Source organism: Onychostoma macrolepis, chromosome 15 (genome assembly GCF_012432095.1).
Source record: "Onychostoma macrolepis isolate SWU-2019 chromosome 15, ASM1243209v1, whole genome shotgun sequence".
Taxonomy (NCBI): Eukaryota; Metazoa; Chordata; class Actinopteri; order Cypriniformes; family Cyprinidae; genus Onychostoma; species Onychostoma macrolepis.
This window is the reverse complement of record NC_081169.1, coordinates 10332181-10354229: the sequence shown is the minus strand read 5'-3', so window position 1 is coordinate 10354229 and position 22049 is coordinate 10332181. Positions and strand designations below refer to the sequence as shown.

The 22049-nt window shown below is 35.3% G+C and overlaps 1 protein-coding gene across 2 annotated transcripts in view; it reads left to right on the top strand.

Moving 5' to 3' along the window:
• Positions 1 to 22049, top strand: part of zgc:172282 (leucine-rich repeat and fibronectin type III domain-containing protein 1-like protein) — a 139553-nt gene that overhangs the window by 96037 nt on the left and 21467 nt on the right. The gene's annotated exons all lie outside the window — the stretch shown is intronic.

Below are 22049 nucleotides of genomic sequence, written 5' to 3'. Positions count from 1 at the left end.
AGATATTTTTGATTAGATATATATTCATTAGATATTCATTCAGGCCAGTAGGTGTCAATAAAACATCCAGGAGTGTTTGAACAAAGCAGACACTCTGCTAAATTTGAACAAAAACATACTGAATTCACATAAGTAGGCTCTTCTCTAGGTAATCCAAGTCATATTCAATGCTATCTTTCAATAAAACGTAACATTTTGTGTTAGTACAGCCATAAACGAATGTGTACAGAAGATTAATTAAACCTGCTGGAAGAATAATTAAAATGTGTCGTAATTGTCATTGAAAAGCGTCTGCTAGAACGGACTGATTAAGTGGCTTTGCTCATAGAGGTGTCTTTTGGGAAGAAAGCGTTCACATCTATCAGTGAGTGCAAATTAAGTTCAGTTGCAAGTCTTCTTTGATTATGTCGAGTCACGTCACAAGTCCTTAAATTTGGGACTCGAGTCATGCGTTCTTTGCCTCTGCGTTGAGCATTAAAATAGTTTAATCCCTAACATATAATACCTTGTTATAGCAATGTTATTTCTGTTTCTACAAAACACATATGCACACATACACACACTATTATATTTTTGTTGTTGTTGTTTTTGAAATAGAAAATGGAATTAACTTGCAGATGTATAAATATAATGTATTGTATGTATGTATTTAAATTATCAAGTTGTAAACTAACACTGTGCCCTAACTACATGCAACGCAACACGATTCCAGCTTTTCGCTGGTTTAGGTGTGGGGTTAGGGTAAAGGTATAAAAATACATTTTTTCACAGAATAAAAAAAAAAAAAAAAAAACACATTACATCTATGGACAGTCCATGGAACGTGGAAATCAATGTGTGTGTGTTGTTTGTTAGATTTGAAGCAGTCCATCAAATTACACAATTTATTTTTTAACTTTCTCTCTCTACAATGGAATAGTGTTGCATGCTAAAACCATACAATGTCCAGCTCAGATCTATTAGGAAATATTGACTGACAACACAGACTACCAGAGAGGCTTAACACAGCTTCTCTGGTTTATGCACAATGATGAAGTTCCTTCCATTTTTTGTTCACTCATTCAGTGCTAACTGCAGAGCTGCATCATGTGTTGCGCTCTGAATGCGGCATAGGTTGTTTCCACTGGGCTTCTTAACTATTTTAACCAGATTGCACATGCAAACAAACACAACCCACATACTGATAATGACTGATGACGGCTGTGTTGGAAGAGTACGTTTAGGAGGATATACATTGCAGTCATGTTTCCCTGGATGAACTTAAGAGTAGTTGTGCCCAATCAGTCCTGATTAGCAGATGGTTAATGTGTGAACTGGGAAGCGGAGAAGGGCTAATGTTCCATTCACCATGAATGACTGATGAGCTGATTAAATGACTCCCAGCAAGGGCATCTCTGTCCCACAGTGGTAAAGAGCGTGAAGTCTGCGTTATCTGCACCGTTTCTTCATTTCCACATGCCAGGTTCTCTTTATGCTGCTATGGAAGTGCAAAACCACTGCCTGGTTGTGACGAAAGCCCGTTATCAGTGTAGATTACAGGCCGTAATATAGATTACTGCTGATTTACAAATCCCAATCCAAATACTGCATTTGTACATACAAGATTAGCAACTTGTCAGTTATCTAGTCATGCGATTATTATATTGACATTGTTGCTGGTACTGCTATTACTTACTGTAACAATTAGAAGCGTGCTAATTTTATTTTACTTTATTTATTTATTCATTCATTCATTCATAGAACATCAGAGCAAAATGTTTAACGTTCAATTCTGAGGTTTATGAAGTGTTTATGACTCTGCAGGAGAGTTTTCTGAACAGTTTCCTCCAAATTCACTTATATATTTGCGAATGTTTCATGAATGAGGCCCATTATTGCTAAATATATTAAACATTACTGACAAATTTAATATGTTCAAGATATATATTTTTTTGTTACTTTTTTAAGGGGAAATCATGGTTTCTACAAAAAAAAATAAAAAATAAAAGAAGTAGCACAACTGTTTTAAACATTGATAATAAGAAGAAATGTTTCTTGAACAGCAAATCAGCATATTAGAATGATTTTTGAAAAATCATGTGAAGCTGAGTACTGGAGTAATGATTTTGAAAATTCAGTTATGTATCATAGAAATAAATTACTTTTTAAGATATATTCAAATAGAAAACTATTACTTTAAATTTTTAATAATATTGCAATATTATTGTGATATTTGATCAAATAAAAGCAGCATAACAGTCTTCTTTCAGTATTATTTAAAAAATAAAAAATAAAAATGCATACCCCAAACTTGTGAACAATAGCATATGTGTGAAAAACAATACATAAAACATGCATTGATTTTTTTTTTTTTTTAATTATCCAGATTTTACTGTTTCTGGAATGGAATCCATACCCTTATATGGCACCCAAAGCTGCAGATTGTCAAAATGTTGAGTTTGCATTTCGATCAACCGCACCTCCTCTTCCCTCCTCCCAGGATTTCATCATTCCTGCAGTGCCCCAGATCAATTTTTAATTATGGACGTCACTATGACTCCCCTCCCTCTACCGGAGTGAGACGACACGCTTTAATTAAAATGACGTGCCACAGCCCTGCAGATAAAACAGCTCTCCCTGGCTTAGATAGTGATTTTAATGACAGCCGACAACAGGTAGCCTTAAAGAAAAGATGCTAATCTAGCAAAACAAAATAAATTGGAAGCATTGTTATGAAAGAGAAGGATTCTCCCTGCCTCAGACCATATTGTCTTCTTGAATACAAAGTGGTTTAATAATTTAAAAGTGAAATGTGTAATTTCTGTGCTACTGCAAAAGTAATAATAATAATGTCTGTTTTCAAACCAGGAAGGTCAGAGATACCTTTACATCTAGATGTTACTTTTAACGGCTACTATATTTGGTGCCTGATTAGAATTGAAAAAAAAAAAAAATAGTTGGCATATTATACATATTTTATATAACATTATATTACTAAAGCATTTAGTAAAGCTAAAACATTTATCTTTCTTTGCGTTTTTGATGGCATCACTGAGTGTTTCAGAGGGAAATGAACTAATGAAAGAAATGAAAGATGTACTAATTGTTGTCTGTCCTCATTAAGCTGAGAAAGGAAAAGGTATTTTAACATTGAAGCAATTACACACTTCACCTTGCAGTTAAACATTAAACATTTATGCATGTCTTCTTTATGTATCACATTTATTTAACATTTCTGGAGCATCAGCCATTTATTAAAGATGCCTTTGCCTCGTTTTTCATGTCTTTTCCATCCTCTATACCACAGTCGTTCTAAACGAAGCATAAAATTAATTTTCCTTGTGGGGGTGTAATTAACATGTATTAGTAAGCTGCGAAACTGGGGATTTATTCTATATTGGGCGTACTGTGTTCTGAGAGAATGCATTTTAACCCCTGTTTTATGTTTGCCACTTTTAAATCATAAATTAAATTTCAATTTAACCTTCCTGAAAAATTTTACTTTTTTTTTTTTCTTTGTTTTTTAAAATGTGTTCTTGCTGTTAAAACTGAACCCAACACATTATCTAGTGTTTTCCCTTTAATCATCTTGGCCCAATTATTGTTGTTGATGTTATTATTATTATTATTAGTAGTAGTAGTAGTAGTAGTGGCAGTAGTTGTTGTTGGTAATAATAATAATAATAATAATAATTATTATTATTATTTATATTAGTATTTTATTTATTTTATTGGTATTTTTATTAGTAATACATGTTACAATAGTAATATATAATTGTTTGTTTTATATTATTATTAGTAGTAGTAGTAGTAAATGAAACTATGAAGCAAATAACAAATATTCTAACAGTTTACCAAGATAATATTAGCATATAATATAATATACGTAATATAATATAATATAATATAATATAATATAATATAATATAATATAATATAATATAATATAATATAATATAATATAATATAATATTAATGATTTGGACCAATTGTGCAGCATTACAAATAGCCACAACAAGCCTAAAGTTTTATTATTATTATTATCAAATATAATTTAAAATCACTTTTTAAACATATTCACACATTTTATAATGAAAAAATAAAAAATAAAATCCATTAAAGTAGTGCAGCCCTAGCAGTTACCTTTCTACAAGTCTTGTGGTAAAATTGAGGGATACAGCTCCAGTAAAATCTCTCTCTCTTTGACTGGGTCAGACGAATATCTAAAATAAATTTGAAGGCAAAATAACAGGTTAGTTTAAAAATAACCATTATATGGGGTCCGGAACCTCAAAAAAAAACATAAAATAAATTTTAACAATGTAAGGCATAAACAAATTTGCTTGAGTGGTCCATTTCAAACACAGTTTTCCATAAATAAGCAAGGTTACGTCACGGGGGTCTCGATATCAAAGCTTTCCAATTCATAGTGCAGCTCAACGATCAAAAGAGCACTATGCAGGCCGAAATGCATCTGTTGTAATGTAAGCACAACCCCTCCCTTAAGCTAAACAGCAAAGCCCTTTAGCTAGCATGTGTGACTGAGGTTTCACTTTAATGCAATAAAGGCATTTTCTGAGCCAGACCATCTCCTCCTAGAGCTACTTAAAGTCCCTGTGCTTACAGTGAAACCAGGCAGATTTGAAGAAGTGACTAGCACCACCATATTTTTCCCCGTTTATCAAATCAATCGATCCTTAGAAGGAAAGAGGAGAGATTTATGAGGCCATGCTCTTCTGTTGAACCAGCTTTTTACTCTCTGCTCTCTCTCTCTCTCTCTTGCTATTTTTATTTTTTATCTCAGAATTTTGTTTATTGTGCAACTTTGGCCAGCAAATCTTCTCCACTTCTTTTTTATGAAGATGTGGTGAAAGAACAGCCTTCAGCACTCTGAGGAAGAAGAAGAGTGAGTGAGTTTCTTTTGAGGACATTCACATAGAAATATTCAAGGTGACTGGGAATCTTCTTTCGGACTGGAACTGATGGATTATCCAGGCAGTTTGCGAATGAGCCTAGTTTGTTGAGCGTTTGATCTTGACCTGAATTCAATAGACCATTTATTTTCACTATTCTGTGTAAAATTATAGCTATTGCTTTGGCAGATGATGACTATAAAACGGTAAAGCATCCTGCGCTGCCCACCTGAGGCCTACACAAGGTCTGCCAGTTGAAAAGCCACATTGTGAAACTTAACGAGTTGACTGTCGGACAGCGGCTTTGCTACAAAGAGCCCTATCTCTCCATAACACTGGCATTGGAATCTTTTTAGCCAACATTGTGAAACACAATTCAATCCTCCTCCCCTCCAGTCTGTCAGGCAGTTACCACAAACCGTTTCCTCCTCTGGCTGAGCACAAGATAGCATTCAGAAATGCAGCTAGGAGTCGGCAGGACAGTTTAAGCTTGTACCGATTTAATTGCAGGAATGCATCTTTCCCAGCGTGGCCTGATCGCCCACGGCATTTAAACGGAAAGATGAGAAGCTACGGTGTGGCTCCCTGTGTTCTCTGGGCTTTCTGTTTCTGTCGCTTCTGGTATATTTTCCAATTTTGTGTTTCTTACAATTAAGACTAGCTCAAATGTCCATGGCTGATAGGAAAAAAAGAGACCTATTAGATTCCGGTGCTGAGACGTGAAATACAGTAAATATGAACCGCTAATATTCAATTAAGGCGGTTACATGGGATTTTAAGTACATTTTATGAAATAAGAGGAAACCTCAGTTGGAAGTTTAGCCCTCTGGTGAGGTTTTCTTTGTATTATGGGTAATGTTGGAATGAAGTTACATTTGAGGATGTAAGATTTATATGATTTTCATCAATAAACATATATATACGTATATATATATATATATATATATATATTCAGTATATAACAGTACATATATTTCTTATTTGTTTTATTTATTATATATCTTTATATATTTTGTAGTAATGTATGATGTTGAAATAATTGTGTCATTATTACAAAAAAAAAGAAGAATAGAATAGAACAGAATAAAATAGAATAGAATTAATAGGTCAGGTGCTGATGATGTGAAAAGATGTGTCTTTAGACGTTTTATGAAAATGTCTAAAGACTCAGCTGCTCGAAATGACATAGGCAGGTTGTGCCACCAGCTGGGAACAGTCCAGGAAAATATCTGTGAGAGTGATTTTGTGCCTTTTTGGGATGGCACCACAAGGCATTGTTGATTTGAAGAATGCTAGCCTCTGGAGGGTGCATAAGTTAGCGAGTTTGAACTAGTGAGAGATATGTTGGTGTATCGCCAGTTGTTGTCTTGTAGGCAAACATCAGTACCTTGAATCTGATGCAAGCAGCTATTTGCAGACAGTGAAAACTGATGAGGAGAGGTGTGATGTGAGCTTTCTTCGGCTCATTGAAGGCCATTCTTGATGCTGCATTCTGGATCAGTTGCAGAGGCTTGATAGTACATGCCGGAAGAGTATTACTATAGTCCAGTCTGGAGAGAACAAGAGCTTGCAGAAGGAGTTTTGTGGCCTTCTCTGATAGGAAGGGTCTTTTCTTCCTAATGTTGTATAAGGCAAATCTTCAGGACCAGGCCGTTGTTGCACTATGGTCTGTGAAACTTAACTGATCATCAGTCACCACTCCAAGGTTCCTGGCTGTCCTGGGATGAGCTATGGTTGACAAACCTAGTTGTATAGAGAAGTCGTGATGAAGTGCTGGGTTTACTGAGACCACGAGCAGTTCTGTCTTAGTAAGGTTGAGTTGAAGGTGTTGGTTCTTTATCCAGCCAGAAATGTCTGTCAGAAAAGACTGCAGTGTGAACAGCTACCGTCAGAGCAACTGGTTGGAATGAGAAGTAAATTTGAATGTCATCAGCATAGCAGTGATAGGAAATGCCATGTTTCTGAACGACAGATCCTAATGATGACATGTAGATGGTGAAGAAAAGTGGTCCAAGCACTGAGCCCTGAGGAACCCCAGAAGCAAGAAGTTGTTACTTAGAAACCTCACCCCTCCTGAAGGACCTACCTGTGGGGTAAGACTTGAACCACTGGAGTGCGGTTCCTGAGATGGAAGGGTGGACAAGAGGATCTGGTGATTAACTGTGTCAAAAGCAGCAGACAGATCCAGCAAGATGAGTACTGAGGATTTGGAAAATGCTCTTGCCAGTTTTAGGGCTTCAGAATGAATTTAATTTATAAATGAAATTACTAATTTATTTTTAATTTATATATTTAATATAATATATAATCTATCCATCTGATATATGTATGTATGTAATATGTAATATTATATAATTTGTTTTGAAAACATTTTTTAATACATTTTAATCAACTTTATTGTAACACATTATTTTTTATTACTTTCACTGTTTCTACTATATTTACTTAATATAGTATAAAATTATGCAGAATTTACATTTACATGTATTCATTCAGCAGACACTTTTATCCAAAGTGACTTACAATTGAGGAATACAACAAGTGATTAATCATAAAGAGGCAAATAAACATAGGAAGTGCTCGTAATACAAAGTTTCAGACATTGATCAGATTAGTATGATTTTTTATTTTTATTTGTTTTAAGGATGCAGTCAAATGGTGACCAATGAGATGAGTTTTCAGCTGTCGCATAAAAGTTGTCAGTGATTTAGAATTTCAGATGGGGGTGGGAAGATCATTCCACCAGCTAGGAATGGTGAATAAATTTTTTTTGAAAAATTAATTTTTGTGCCTATCGTAAGAGTGAGTGGAAGTAGGAGGGTTCTGAGCCTGTGGGTGTTCTATATGGAAGACATCAAGGTCTTGAACTTCATGCGAACCACAACCGGTAGCCAGTGCTGGTAGATAAAGAGAGGTGTGACACGGGCAATTTTGGGCTTGTTGAAGACCAGTTGTGCTGCTGTATTCTGAATAATTTGTAGAGGTTTGATTGTACGTGAAGGAAGTCCAGCCAGAAGAGCATTTTAATTAATCCAGCCTAGAAATGACAAGGGCCTGCACAAGAAGTTGTGCAGCATGCTCCGTTAGGAAGGGCCTGATTTTCTGATGCTATGTAATGCAAACCTGCAACATCAAGTGATGTTTGCAATGTGGTCTTTGAAAGTCAGCTGGTCATCAAGGATTACTCTCAAGATTTCTGACCGAACTTGATGGGGTAATTGTTGATGAACCTGGTTGGATGGTCAAATCATGCTGTAGAGTTGGAGTGGCAGGGAAGACGAGAAGCTCAGTCTTTTCCAGGTTGAGCAGTAGGTGATGTTTTTTCATCCATGCCAAGATGTCTGCCAGGCAGCCTGAGCCTCCATGCAGCTACCGTTGGATCATCTGGTTGAAATGAAAGATAGAGCTGTGTGTCATAAGAATAACAAAGGTAAGAGAAACCATGTGCCTGTATGATGAATTGCTGTTATATTAAAGGGATAGTTCACACAAAAAAGACAATTTTGTTATTAATTACTCACCCTCATGTCATTCCAAACCCGTAAGCACAAATTAAGATATTTTTGATGAATTCTGAGAGCTCTCTGACCCTCCAATATACAGCAATGTAATTACCACGATCAAGGTCCAGAAACGTAGCAAGGACATCGGTAAAATAATCCATGTGACATCAGGGGTTGAACTGTAATTTTACAAAGCTACGATATTACTTTTTGTGTGCAAAGAAAAAAAAAATAGACTTTATTCAACAATTTGTCTCCTCCGCGTCACCCTGGCACCATTTTGGAGAGTATCACATAAGTAAACAACGTATGCTGTTCTGTGTCAGATGCGCCACGCAGATACGTTTTCTACATTGCTTATGTTTTGATCTGAATGAAAACAACATATCCGCGTGGCGCAGCTGACACAGAACGGCATACTTTGTTTACATATGTGATACTCTCCAAAGTGGCGTGGAGGAGACGAATTGTTGAATAAAGTCTTTTTTTTTTTCTTTGCGCACAAAAAGTAATATTGTAGCTTTGTAAAATTATGGTGGAACCCCTGATGTCACATGGATTATTTTACCGATGTCCTTGCTACCTTTCTGGACCTTGATCGTGGTAATTACATTGCTGTATCTTAATTTGTGTTCCGAAAATGAATGGAGGTCTTACAGGTTTAGAATGACATGAGGGTGAGTAATCAATGACAGAATTTTCATTTTTGGGTGAACTATCCCTTTAACTTATTATTTTACTCAGTTATTTAATGTTATTTATTTTTATTTTTTTACTTATACACAATATAAAGAACAAATATATACTTTAAAGCGGATAAAACTTCAACAAACAAATCAATGCAGTTTAAGATAAGGTGTATACTGTATACACGTAGGTCTCTAAAGTTATATTATCTTGCATGACAGTGGTACAAACATGATACTGGTTGAGGACAAGTTACATTATTATATTAGGGATGTTGTCATACTCATTCTACAAATGATTGTAAATGCCTCTGCCAAGATGAATGAAACAGTTTATCTGATCATCTTGCAAGGAACATTTAGAAAATTAAACAGACAGTTAAATAGACTCCAGCACAAATGTGGCAGTTTAGTGTTGAGACCTGCCAGATTAATACAGCCGAATTCAGTGCATCTCGTTTTCTTGGCCCACTGGTTGATGACATCTTGGGTCTGTCGACTCCCATTTTGCCATGCTTTATTAGGCCCAGCTCTCTTCACAGCACATTAGCTCAGAGACGGGCCAAACTCACACCAGCGTGGGCAGAGCCCAGAAGATCGTGGGCCATGTGAGGACGCAATTGACATTCCTCACAGGAAAGCATTGACATGTATCCACCTCCTTACTGACTAGCATGCCTAAATGCAATTTCAGCCGCATTCTCATGTCAATATAAAGATATTTTCTGTGACTGAATGTAATCATAGTCCAATCAGACATCTCTCTGAGCACGGGCTGCCGTTACACCTTCATTTGCAGTGATTATTTGACTCCGGGCCGACTGTCAGACTGATGTCACACAAGCCACTGTTTACCTGCAGGAAACAAGCAGTCTTCGTTTTTCCTAATTAGTTGATCTTATTCAGACGACTGGAAAGGAAGAACAATTTAACACTTCTATTCACTGAGGTGAGCTAGTGTCACAGTTTGCCACAAATAGAGCTGTATATATGCCACTGAAAGTCTTGTATTTTAGATATAACTGAGCTTTTATGTTTTAACACTACCACTAAATAAAAATTAAACATTTGGGATGGAAATTGGTCTTTTTTAAATCTTTAAGGTACTGTGCCAAGTCATTTTGTGGTAGCACCTCTTGTAATGGTTATAATAACACTAATCACTTAATTTAAGTCTAAGCTGCTAAGCAGCACAACGCTTTATTATTATGATGTTTTGATGAAAAAAAAATAAAAAATTAAAGCAGATCAACTGTTATAACTTATAGCTGAGTTTTAGTGTGCATAACCATATATGTATGCTTTCATACAGTGTATTAAAGTTATACAGTTTCGGAGATGCTAGCAATTGCAAGCTAGCTTTGAAAGCATAAGATCCCATCCTCCCTGAAAATCACTCTCCAAATCCACACCTCCTCCAAAACACATGAACGCGCTCCGGCAGGTCAGAGGCTAATCAGTGAAACGATGATAGATGGCGATGGTGGAGGGTTGAATGCAATGCTGTCAAATTACCTCATGTGAGAAAACATTAGTGAATAATATTGCAATAATAACGCCTTTCATTCTCACTCATTCTGCAATAGCGTAATGGAATGCGCTGATGACATGAACAGGGTTTTCGGAGGTATGCAAATACATACATTGACAGACAGGTAGGACAGCCTATCATAGCCCTCGAACCTAAGATGGACATTGTATGGTCCTACACCATCCACAGATGATAAATGCATTTAATACATTTTTTGGGGTGAATTATTCTTGTAAGTTCACATTAGAACTTTGACAGCTCTAAAAATGTGTTTTGTAAAATATTTTTATATCCCCCAGATCTCAGTATGTAAATGATGTAAACTAAACGTGGGAAAATGTGTGGGAAGAAATCCATGTATAAATGCATGTTTTCTAAGCAAATGTAACCTGTAAACCCTGTAATTCAAGAGCATCCAACATTATAATCCATATTTAACTGGAAGGTTGAGTTCAGGTAAAATCTCAATAACAACTTACATGACTGTAAATGGGAATTCTCAAGGACAGCCATGTGTTTGCTTCTGTTTATGCATGGATTTGCGCACACATGCTGCAGACATTTCACAGTTCACTGTGCGGCCATTAAGCTTTCTGCTAAAACCAACACAACCCATTCATTCAGCAGCAGCTGAAAGTGAAGTAGTGGTGTCTTTTTTACAAGAAAGGGAGTGTCCGAGCAAAGTGGAAATGTATTGAATCAATTATTAACAAGGCTTTACATTCCCACCAATAATCACTTCTTTTTTTTTTTTTCTCAGAGTAAATGTTTGCAGGCATTGGGTTTGTAACTTAGTGAAAAAGAGGTAGACTAGCATATTTGTTTTATTTTTTATAATAATATACTGTTTTTAAATAATGTATATTTAAAGGAATATCACACCCTAACTTTGATGAAAATCACAATTACTCCAAAATGTAGACGAGTTTCTAAATCATAACAGATCTGGAGAAATTAGCATTACATCACTTGCTTACCAGTGGATCATCTGCAGTGAATGGGTGCCGTTAGAATGAGAGTCCAAACAGCTGATAAAAAAACATCATAATAAATCACAAGTAATTAGGTTAGCCCAATGCTCAGGCTATTCCGGTTAAGAGACATCAAGAATCAATATTCAAGGGACCTCCAACCCAAAGTGTAGACTGCTATTACTGAAATCATGTTTGCTAGGTACAGACCTCTGAGGTGAGCTTATGAATAAGAGATAAGGGAATATTTTAGGCCCGGTTATGCTTGGTGTCCCAGTACAGAAGAAGAGGGACATTGAGGGCTTGGAAACAGGGATTGTATTTGCCGCCCACCGGCTAACCTCTGCAAAGCTCTTTAGAAACTCACCGCACATCAATAATGCAAGTCCTGGCACAATGCACAAAGCAGACGCAGATGCAGACACACAGAGCCTCACCGTTGTGTAATGTGCATTTGGGACGGAGGGCAGTGGCTCGAAGTTAGCATGCGTTTGTAATGAGGAAGCTGTTATGCAACTGCATACAATTAATATCATGCAATTTAAATAGGATCCAATGGTAATGAAGTATCATGAAATGGGGTGAAGCCTGGAGAATTCATTATCTAGCGGCTCTCTGGATGTCTTCATCTTTTGAAAGTCGTATTTGTACATCACTCGGCTCCGAGGGATTTTCTGGGAATGTGAGACTTGCAAATGCATTGTGACTCTCCCTGTCGTATTCGAACTGGAAACAGACCTGCTCTATATAGGAGGAGCTGGGAAAGGAGATAGAGAACATCTTGAGTTGCCTAAGGCTCATGCTCTCCTTGGCTCTCTTCTGGGAATGAGGAATGGGCCAAACCCCTATCCTTCCCTCCATCCCCCACTTCTCCACAGGCCTGCCAGCTGTGTGACAAGCCAACGTCAATTGCTTATAAATATCTCTGATGAAGAGCAGCTCCATGTGACATGACGTTTCATAGTATGGTTTGACTTTTGTTGTCCTCCAACTTTTACTACACTGACTGTCAAATCTTTGGGGTAATAAATCTTGAGCAGAAAATCTGTATATGAGAATGATTTCTGAAGGATCATGTGAAGACTGGAGTAATGATCCTGAAAATTCAGCTTTGCATCACAGGAATAAATTACATTTTAAATTGTAAAAATACTTCACAATATTACTATTTTTAACTTTGTTGATGAAATAAATGCAGCCTTGGTGAGCATAATCCTTCAAAACAATAAAAATAGTTTTTAATAAAAATAAAAATACAATTTGCTAAGATTGTAAAGGCAATATACACTGTTAATACATATTCCTAGTCTTATTGTTTACAGTTTATCAAAGCACATTATTTCAAAGGGGGAAAAAAATAAAAATGTGTCCTCATAATCCATCATAATGCAATAACTAGACCTATTAGTTTCATTAAATAATCAGCATGTAATCACAAATAATCACGGATCAACATTTGCTGAGAAATTGAAGATAATTAAAAAATCAATAAAATTAAATTATTTTGGTGGACAAGTAGGATTAAATAAACATTAAATAAAAAGTGGCTTCCTAAATCAATATATTATTTGTTTTATTTATTTACATCTTGAAGTTAAATAGCCACATACTGTAGCTGTTCAGACCTTGATTTAGGCTGATGTTATAGGTATGTGACCTTTCTAAGACTGTGCAAATAATCTACAGTAGTAATTTAATGCTGGTTAACCTTCATGTAATAAAGGTTACAGTAATAATAGCCATAATAACATATTGTTTAAAAGAAGCGTCACCATTGGAATATGTCAAGATGCTCTCAAGGGTAAACTTGACCTCCAGCCTCCACCTTCTGGACAAATGCTTCCTCAAATGTGGGTGTTTAAGATGTTTCAGAATGGTTTCTGGTGTTTAACACTCATATTTTACAATCCAATCAGTTTTTAAGATATATGTCATCTTATTAAAATTAAAATTGGTTGTGAATGCTGTTTTATGTGGACTAAATAAAATATTTTTACATTCAGCTGAGTTTAAGGTCTTTATGCTGGGCAGAAAATTGTACTGCGTGTCTGTCTAGATGTCTTTGTGCTTCTACAGTTTGAATCAGATATCAGTTGGCACACAGATACTATTCAGTGTAACCTGTGACATTTAAGTGGACACTTTAATCAATCCACCAGTGACATTCAAACATATCTTAGTTAATTCAGCAGTCTATAAACTTTATCTCTTTAACATGTTGTTAACAATGCATGTTACAATTGCAAACAGTGTTAATAAGTTTCCTCTTTTACCTTAATACAATACGTCCATTACAATGAATGCATTTAGATCAATACATACTGTACATTATCCATGACTGTTTTACTGCATGAGCAAACCAGCTTATCTAGAGAAGTGTTTAAGCAGAAAAGGGTTTGTGTAAATGTAAAGAATCATGTAAAAAACAACAACAACAAAAAAAACATTGGTTTATTCTGTATAAATGTGTTGTGTATAATTGTTTGTTTTGCATGAATGTAAAACATAAACATTAATGAGTGTAAGATACTTCCTGAAACAAATTTTCGCAACCCAGTCTCATAAAAATATGTGCCTCTGGGTACTTTTCTGCAGCACCGTTTTTACATTCCGCACGTTTCGCGGCAGTTTCGTAGAGAAATGTCCACTGAGTGGCACTAAAACACGGGTTCAATATGTGAACCCTGGCATGTTTTTATTACGTTGATATAGGTACGTATTACTGTGTTTTTATTACGTTGCTTCAGGTATGTATTGTGGCGGTCCAGAATTCAAATATCCTGGGACTGTCGGTAAAGGTTAATGTTCTATCGTGTTGGAAATATGCCCTACACAAAACTCAACCCTAAACCTACCCAATAGTGTTAACAAATGCAAAACTGATATAAAAACGCATTTGTTGATGCAACTATGCTATTTGAACTTCCTTATACGCAGATTTTATCTGTTTTGTCGAACCGTAGTTACACGATATTCGAACCAGAGCTCCTCAGCTCTCAAGTAGGCCTACGTCTCTGTACTCCGTGAGCTACCGAACAAACCTACCGTCTATGAAAACCCATAGATATGAAGCTGGATATGTAATGCTAAGGTTCAAAAGTATCAGTTTTCAAATCTCCCAGCATATCAAAATTGTTTTGAAGTCATAACATAATATTCTTCAAGTAATTGTGTGAAAATTACGCTTTATTAATCAAAACTCTGTAAATTTGTATGAAAAGGAATAAAAGGCGTCTGAGTTTTTCTGCCTCTAGTGTTCATTTCTTTTGGAAACTGCAGTGATATGTACTTATTGGTACGTATTTTGCGTCTCGCAAAAAAAAGTGCCCCCAAGTACATTTTTGCCATGAGACCAGGTAGAATTTTCTGGGGGTTTTTTTCAGCGAATCAAAAACATATAGCATAATAACCAATAGTCTGATTCACAAAAAATAAAATAAATAATAATAATATGATTCTTATGAGCCAGTTTAATCATAAACGTGCTGCATGACCCAAGTATCTTAATTCCTGAAAGAAATGTATTTTTCTTGTAAGTCAGTTATTTGCAAGGATTCAAACCATCCAGCACTGCCCTTGTGGTTTATTGTGATTCACAAACAAATGACTCTTTTGTGGTGTTTCTTTTTAGCGAATTAAAATGTGCGGCTCAACCATAGTAGTCCAATTCCCAAACAAATGATTCACATGAGTTGGCTCTTTGTAGCTCGACCAATGTAGCCCAATTCCCAAAACAACAATACACCATCATCCTAATTGAGATTTATGGATTTGGTATTTGAAATGAAATGTTTGGATAGCTTTTCATAGTTAATTACCTATTGTTAGTAGCATGTAGAGTAACTAACTACATTTCAAAAGATTAGCTTAACTATTTAATTACTGACTAGCTTAGTTTTTTAATATATATATATATATATATATATATATATATATTTTTTTTTTAATATATATATATTTTTTTAAAGGATGTTTCCCCAACACTGGTGTGTTTTGACCAGGCAACTGACTCTAGGTATAATTTTAAGAGCTTGATTATTATTGATGCAATAAGAACAAGACATTTTGTAACAAATAGCTTTTCGATGGGTAGTTAACAGGCGTGCTTTTAGCCCGAGCCTGATATGAGATAAATTGGTGTAATAAATTGGTCCCTGAAACTGAGCAGCATTGAGATCATAACCTGCGAGAGCCAATCTTGCTGTGGCAGGACTCTGCTCGCACGTACAGAAAGATTGAGCTCAGCGATGCTCCCCCAGCGCACCCTTGTTAACAAACCGGTCAGGTATGCAGGAGACTACAGCGCTGATAATTTTACCAATAAATAAGCTTAGTGGATGCTAACGTATGACAAAACTGCTCCTGTGCAAGAAAAATCTGCAATGTGTGCAGTGTTGTCAAGTTTTTGGGTCACTACCTCTACTGTAGAGCGGGTGTGATTTTTGTGTTACACAGTTCAAGAGCACAGATGGGATTTTACGCTAGAACATAGGGCGGCATGAGATCTTGGTGTATGTGCATGTGGCAGTTTTTTATTTATTTCATTTAGTCTCTAGAGGATGAAAAAGCTGTCTTTTTTTGGATACCCATGACACTCGAAAAATGTACAAATATTATGTGATGACTCACTTGGTTTGTATCTAGGACGTATTCTCTGTTTCCATGTAAGGCGCAAAATCCAGGCTAAAATTCCTAGAAACCCTTGAAACTGACCTGAAATGTCAGGTGAAATGAAAATATTGTGTTCCAGTTGGTTGAGTACTAGAAAACATATCGGCATATAATGTATAAAACCATTGCCTAAAATAATACAATTTCTCTCTATTGAATCAAAAGCAGAGCCCAAACCCTGAAACAAATGAGTCTTAATAGCTGATTCTAGTAGTCAACTAGTAGTCAGTTATTTTTAGTGAATCAAAAACCTGCAGTGTGATAAATGAGATGTAGTCTAATTACCAAAAAAAAAAAGACTCTTATGAGTACAAAAACATGTATCACAAATGTGATATAGCGTGATTCACAAATTAAATAATTTATATGAGTTGGATCTTTTTAGGCAAAAACCTACAGTGTGATGAATATGATTGTATATGAATATGATGCAATCTGATTTACAAACAACAACTCTTAGTTTATTTTTAGTGAATAAAAACATGAAGCTTGACCAGAGTACCTGATTGAGTACCTTGAACTTATTACTGAAACAAATTGGGCTACTCTTGTGAGTCTATTCTTATAATGAAACAGAAACATACAGCACAAACAGTCTTATTCATAAACATATATTTATACGAGTCAGTTAGTGAATCAAACGCATGCAGCTTGACCAGAGTAGCCCAAATAATAAAACAAAAAAATGACTCTTGTGAGTCGGTTCTTTTTAATGAATCAAAAACACATCAATGCATGACCAATGTTGTGTAGGCTGACTCAATAACTTTTAGTGAATCAAAAACACAGAGCACAATCAGAGTATGTAGTCTAATTTGCAAGTAAACAACTCTTATGAGATTATTATTTTAGTGAATCAAAAACACTGAGCACAATCAGAGTACGTAGTCTGATTCGCAAGTAAACAACTCTTATGAGATGATTATTTTTGTGAATCAAAAACACAGAGGACAATCAGTGTGTGTAGTCTAATTCACAAACAAATGACTATTATGAGATGGGTCTTTTAGTGAATCAAAAACATGCAGCACAATCAGTGTATGTAGTCTTATTCACAAACAAATTACTCCTATGAGATGGATTTTTTAGTGAATCAAAAACACAGAGCACGATCACTGTATGTAGTCTGATTCACACAGGGGCGGACTTAGTGATTTGGGGGCCCTAAGCAAATTTCAGGTACGGGGCCCCAACACAATAACTATATGCTCTTTTACACCTAACCCTTATTTTGCTCGCTAGCTCTCTCTTTATATCTATAACTATTATTTATTATAACTATTACCCCTTCACAACTTAAGTAGCCTAAATAATTAGTCAATCTGATGCTATTCTAAAGCCATATTAAGCTACCTTATTTTTATTTTTTTTGGCTCACAAAAGAAGACATTATATTAAAAAAATAAATAAAAATGCTTGCACTTGTCAATTTAATGAATTGTAAACTACTTCAATCTTTTTACAAAAAGGATTAAAATGTCATAAAAATTATCCCATGCAACTAGTTCCGTATTCCAAGTGTTCTTAAGGCATACGATAGGGTTTGCCTAGAAACAAATCGAAAATTTAATCTATTAAGCGAAAATCTCCAGTCATTCCATTAGTACATTTATACGTGTTTTTAGTTTATAGTTTATATTTCGCGCTGGCGCGCCTAGGAAAAGCACACAAGAGAGTAATTTTGAAACATCAAGACAAATAAAATTATGACTTAAAACACAATAATTTATTTAATGAGGTGAATATATCTGTTCTGAGACAGTCAAAACAGCTTAGAATGCATGCAAAGAGCGCTCCGTATATAATCACTAAAAGCTGTCACTTACTTCAGTTCATCGCGACCTCACGACGTTCCGTTAATAAGCTCTCTGCACAATGAATCTCTTATTTACATTTTATCTACACGTTGTTATAATGAGAGGATTCACAAGCTTGCAGAACTCCGCACCTGACTAAAACTCGCCGTTTTGAGTGGTGAGTGAACATTTGACACTCTCCATAACACAAATACAAACTGGTGCATTTGCCAAGTATATTTTGCGAATATCAGACGGGGCCCCCTGATTCCCCGGGGCCCTAAGCGGCCGCTTACCTCGCCTTTTGGTTAAGTCCGCCCCTGGATTCACAAACAAATGACTCTTAAGAGGCGGTTCTTTTAGTGAATCAAAAACATGCAGCACAACCAGAGTAGCCTGATTCCCAAACAAATTATTCATATGAGCCAATTCTTTTTAATGAATCAAAAACCTACCTGTACCAGCCAGATTCCCAAAACAATGTCTCTTTAAAATACAACTTACCAGTTTGAAACCATTTGAAACCCTGCCCTGTTTAATTCCCAGCTTTAGCAGAGAGGGAAGAGAAAACTAAATTCCTGTTGTGACTGAAATGTTCTCAAATTAACCAAAATTGAAAACAAACTGGGAAATCTGTATTGATAACCAAACCTAAAAATCATGTGTGTTGTGCTATTTCATGTTTACTTCATTATTTTATATTGCCTCATAAAAATCCTGCAAGAGGAAAAACAGGTTTACAGCACATATTGTTCAGTATTTTTTTTTTTCAGCCCAAACTGCTATAAAAAGCAGCGTGATTATAAATAAGTACTATTTTGTGCATCATTTGTCTGTAAGCTCATGACAAATGAGACACTTCCTTGCTAGCATCTATAGGCTTTACTTTGCTTAAGGTTCAATTTTTTATGATAATGTTTTGCTTTGCCAATAAAACAAATAGCTTTTTCCCTCCGGCATATTGGTGTGATTTCTCTTTGAGAGCATCGTTTTCTTATATTTTCTTTGCGGTGAAGTTATTAAATGACTGACTGGTTTGTGGCAGGTGTGCGCTAACAGTGTTAGCAAGCTTAGCATTCTTGTTATTTAGATTGCAGTAGCCATATACATACCGCAGTGTTTTATTGCTCTTGGATTAGAGTATGTGGTTCCCTCAAGGGCATCATTTTAATAGCTTGTTTTCAAAAGAATATTTCTGTTGAAATATCAGCATTAGGAAGAAGACTCGCTTCATAAGCAAGGTGTGTTTTAAAACTCAAACTTACCAGAGTCGCCGTTTAGCGCTAAACTGCGATCGATACCGTTTTCCTTCATTTCCAGACAAGTACTGTTGAGATTTCAACAGAATCGAATATGACAACAATAAACCGCACTGCAAAAATGGAGACTGGCTTTGATTTGTGTGGCACCAGAGAGAAAAGGATTCTCAGTTGTTCACAAAATTATGGGTCTTTTAATTTGAACGTTTTTTATTGTGCTGCAGCTGCACAAAGTCCTCTATTGTATTATCTTTGTGTTTCTTTATTAGCAGCTCTTTTCTCCTGAAAGCTATTTTTTCGAGGGTCTTTGATGGTCTGGAATACCTCTTTAATAACTCCAGACTTGACTGGTGGCCCTAATATCATACAGAAAGAAAAGGCCCTCGACGGCATGCAAATGAAGTGAGCGTGTGTGAAGTGTGTTTGAGTAATGAATTAAGGTGCAGAGGGATCTGACGCAAGTCATCTTCAGCAGGGGGAAAAAAAAAAGATGCAGTTTCTTGTTGAATGAACAGAAGGCAGGACACAAATGAGAACACTTCAAAGATGGCTTTAAAATCAATCACCAGAAGTTGCAACCGTCTCTTTTGCCGCATTGTAACATGATGAAGAGATTTCTCAATTTATTTATTTTTAATGAAATCCGACATAGGCTTTAAAGTGATAGTTCACCCAAACATGAAGAATCCTGTTATGTGTTCACCTTCATGTTCATGTTTTTCTATGGAACACAAACTGATAAGTGTTACGCAACACCAAACACTGACAGAATGTTGTGACCAGGGTCTGTCAAGCTCCAAAAAAAGACACCATAAAAGCACCCCAGACTGTTCTATGACTTGAATTGTCAGGCTTTTTCTCTCATAAAGCTATCGTATGACTTGGAATATAGTGTATATGGACCATTTATATGATGCTTTTTGGCTTGTTTGGAGCTTTTATGGCAGGAACGGTGTAACATTTGCTTTTGTGTTCCAGAGGGGAAAAAATAACAGCATAGAGGTTTGAAAAAAACATGAGGTTTGCTTTACCATGACCCATATGTGTAACACCACCATATTTTTAATGAAAAAGGTACGGAAGAAAAAAAACATCTTCCAGCCTGACTTTCCAGTGACCTCCATGGAATTAAAGGCTGGCTATTTTTTCTGCTCTCTGGTTCAACAGTTCAAATTTTGCACGCTTGCTCAGTCAAAACATCTCTGAGTTCAAAACCTTTTTTTTTTTTTACCAGCAAATTTCCAGTGTTTTATGACCGGAACACCTATATTTTGCATTTTAGCACTCATAAAAGCAAGTTTATTATTACTTTGTTTTTGTTTTTTGGGGTTTTTTTACAAGTAGTACTGTAACCCTAACCCTAAATAATCTGCCATAAGATTACACATTTGATACTAAAATGTCACTTTTCATTGCACATTAAATGTAGAAATGCAGTGTGTACAGATGTTATATTAATATCTATGCATTAACACTGAGATTAACATTGCTTAAAGTAATGGATAGTCTGTATGATGCTCAGTCTTGATATGCAGGGTTATTATGTACAGTATTAGTGTGTGGAAAATGGACAGATTAAAAAGCGCCAGGCTTTTTTCTTAACTGAAGCTTATGAGTTTTTAGTTCTGCATTATGAGTACCATAGTTCTGGAAAATCTCTCTCATCATTGTAGTCGAGATGTTCACAAAAGTGTTTGGTTTGACAAATGGTCAATTTTCAGTTACTCTTAATGACTTTTCTAATGGTCATTTGAAGCAATAGAATAGTTAATGCAGATTTAATTGCAGCAAGATCTTCCACCATTTGCCTAAAGGAAAATCACTTCTTCCTCATTGTCAACCCTCAGGACAATGTTGCATATTAAATATAGTCTTTTGATCGTTGTAAACTTGGAAAGTACAACTTAATAGTCATGTGTTTACTTCATCTATAGAACATGAAGGTGCGGATGAGATGAATTTATAATTCAAAATAATGTATTTTCCCTATTGCTCCAGTAATTGCACAAGTAATAATACAATTGTAAACAAGTTATTTCTTGTGATCTTAGGGCAGTGGCTGATAAAATTGTGCTACAATAAAATGTGTTCTTCAATAAATAAAATAAGTTAGATAAATATAGATATAGTCGTATTAACTGTATAATTGAAATACTACTACTACTACTACTTCTACTACTACTGCTACTACTACTAATAATAATGCAAAATATGTTTGGTAACACTTTAGAATAGGGAACACATATTCACTATTAATTAAGAGCCTTCCCTCAATAAACTCCTAATTTGCTGCTTATTAATATGTAGTAAGGTGGTTGTTAAATTTAGGTGTGGGGAGGATTATGAGATCTAAAATATGGTCATGCAGAATAAGCCATTAATATGTGCTTTATAAGTACTAATAAACAGCCAATATGCTAGTAATATGCATGCTAATAAGCTAGTTAATACTGATAATTGGTCTTTAAAATAAAAGTGCTACCATATATATATTTGTTCTAATGTATTTATTTATTTATGTATGTATGTATGTATGTATGTATTTATTTGTTTGTTTGTTTGTTTGTTTATGGTGCTACAATTTAAAAAAGTGCTACAATAAATAAGATAAGTAAATTTAGATTTAATTCATATTTAATATTATGATATAATAATAATAATAATAATCATGTTTGTATTTTTATTTAATATATATATATATATATATATATATATATATATATATATATATATATTTTTT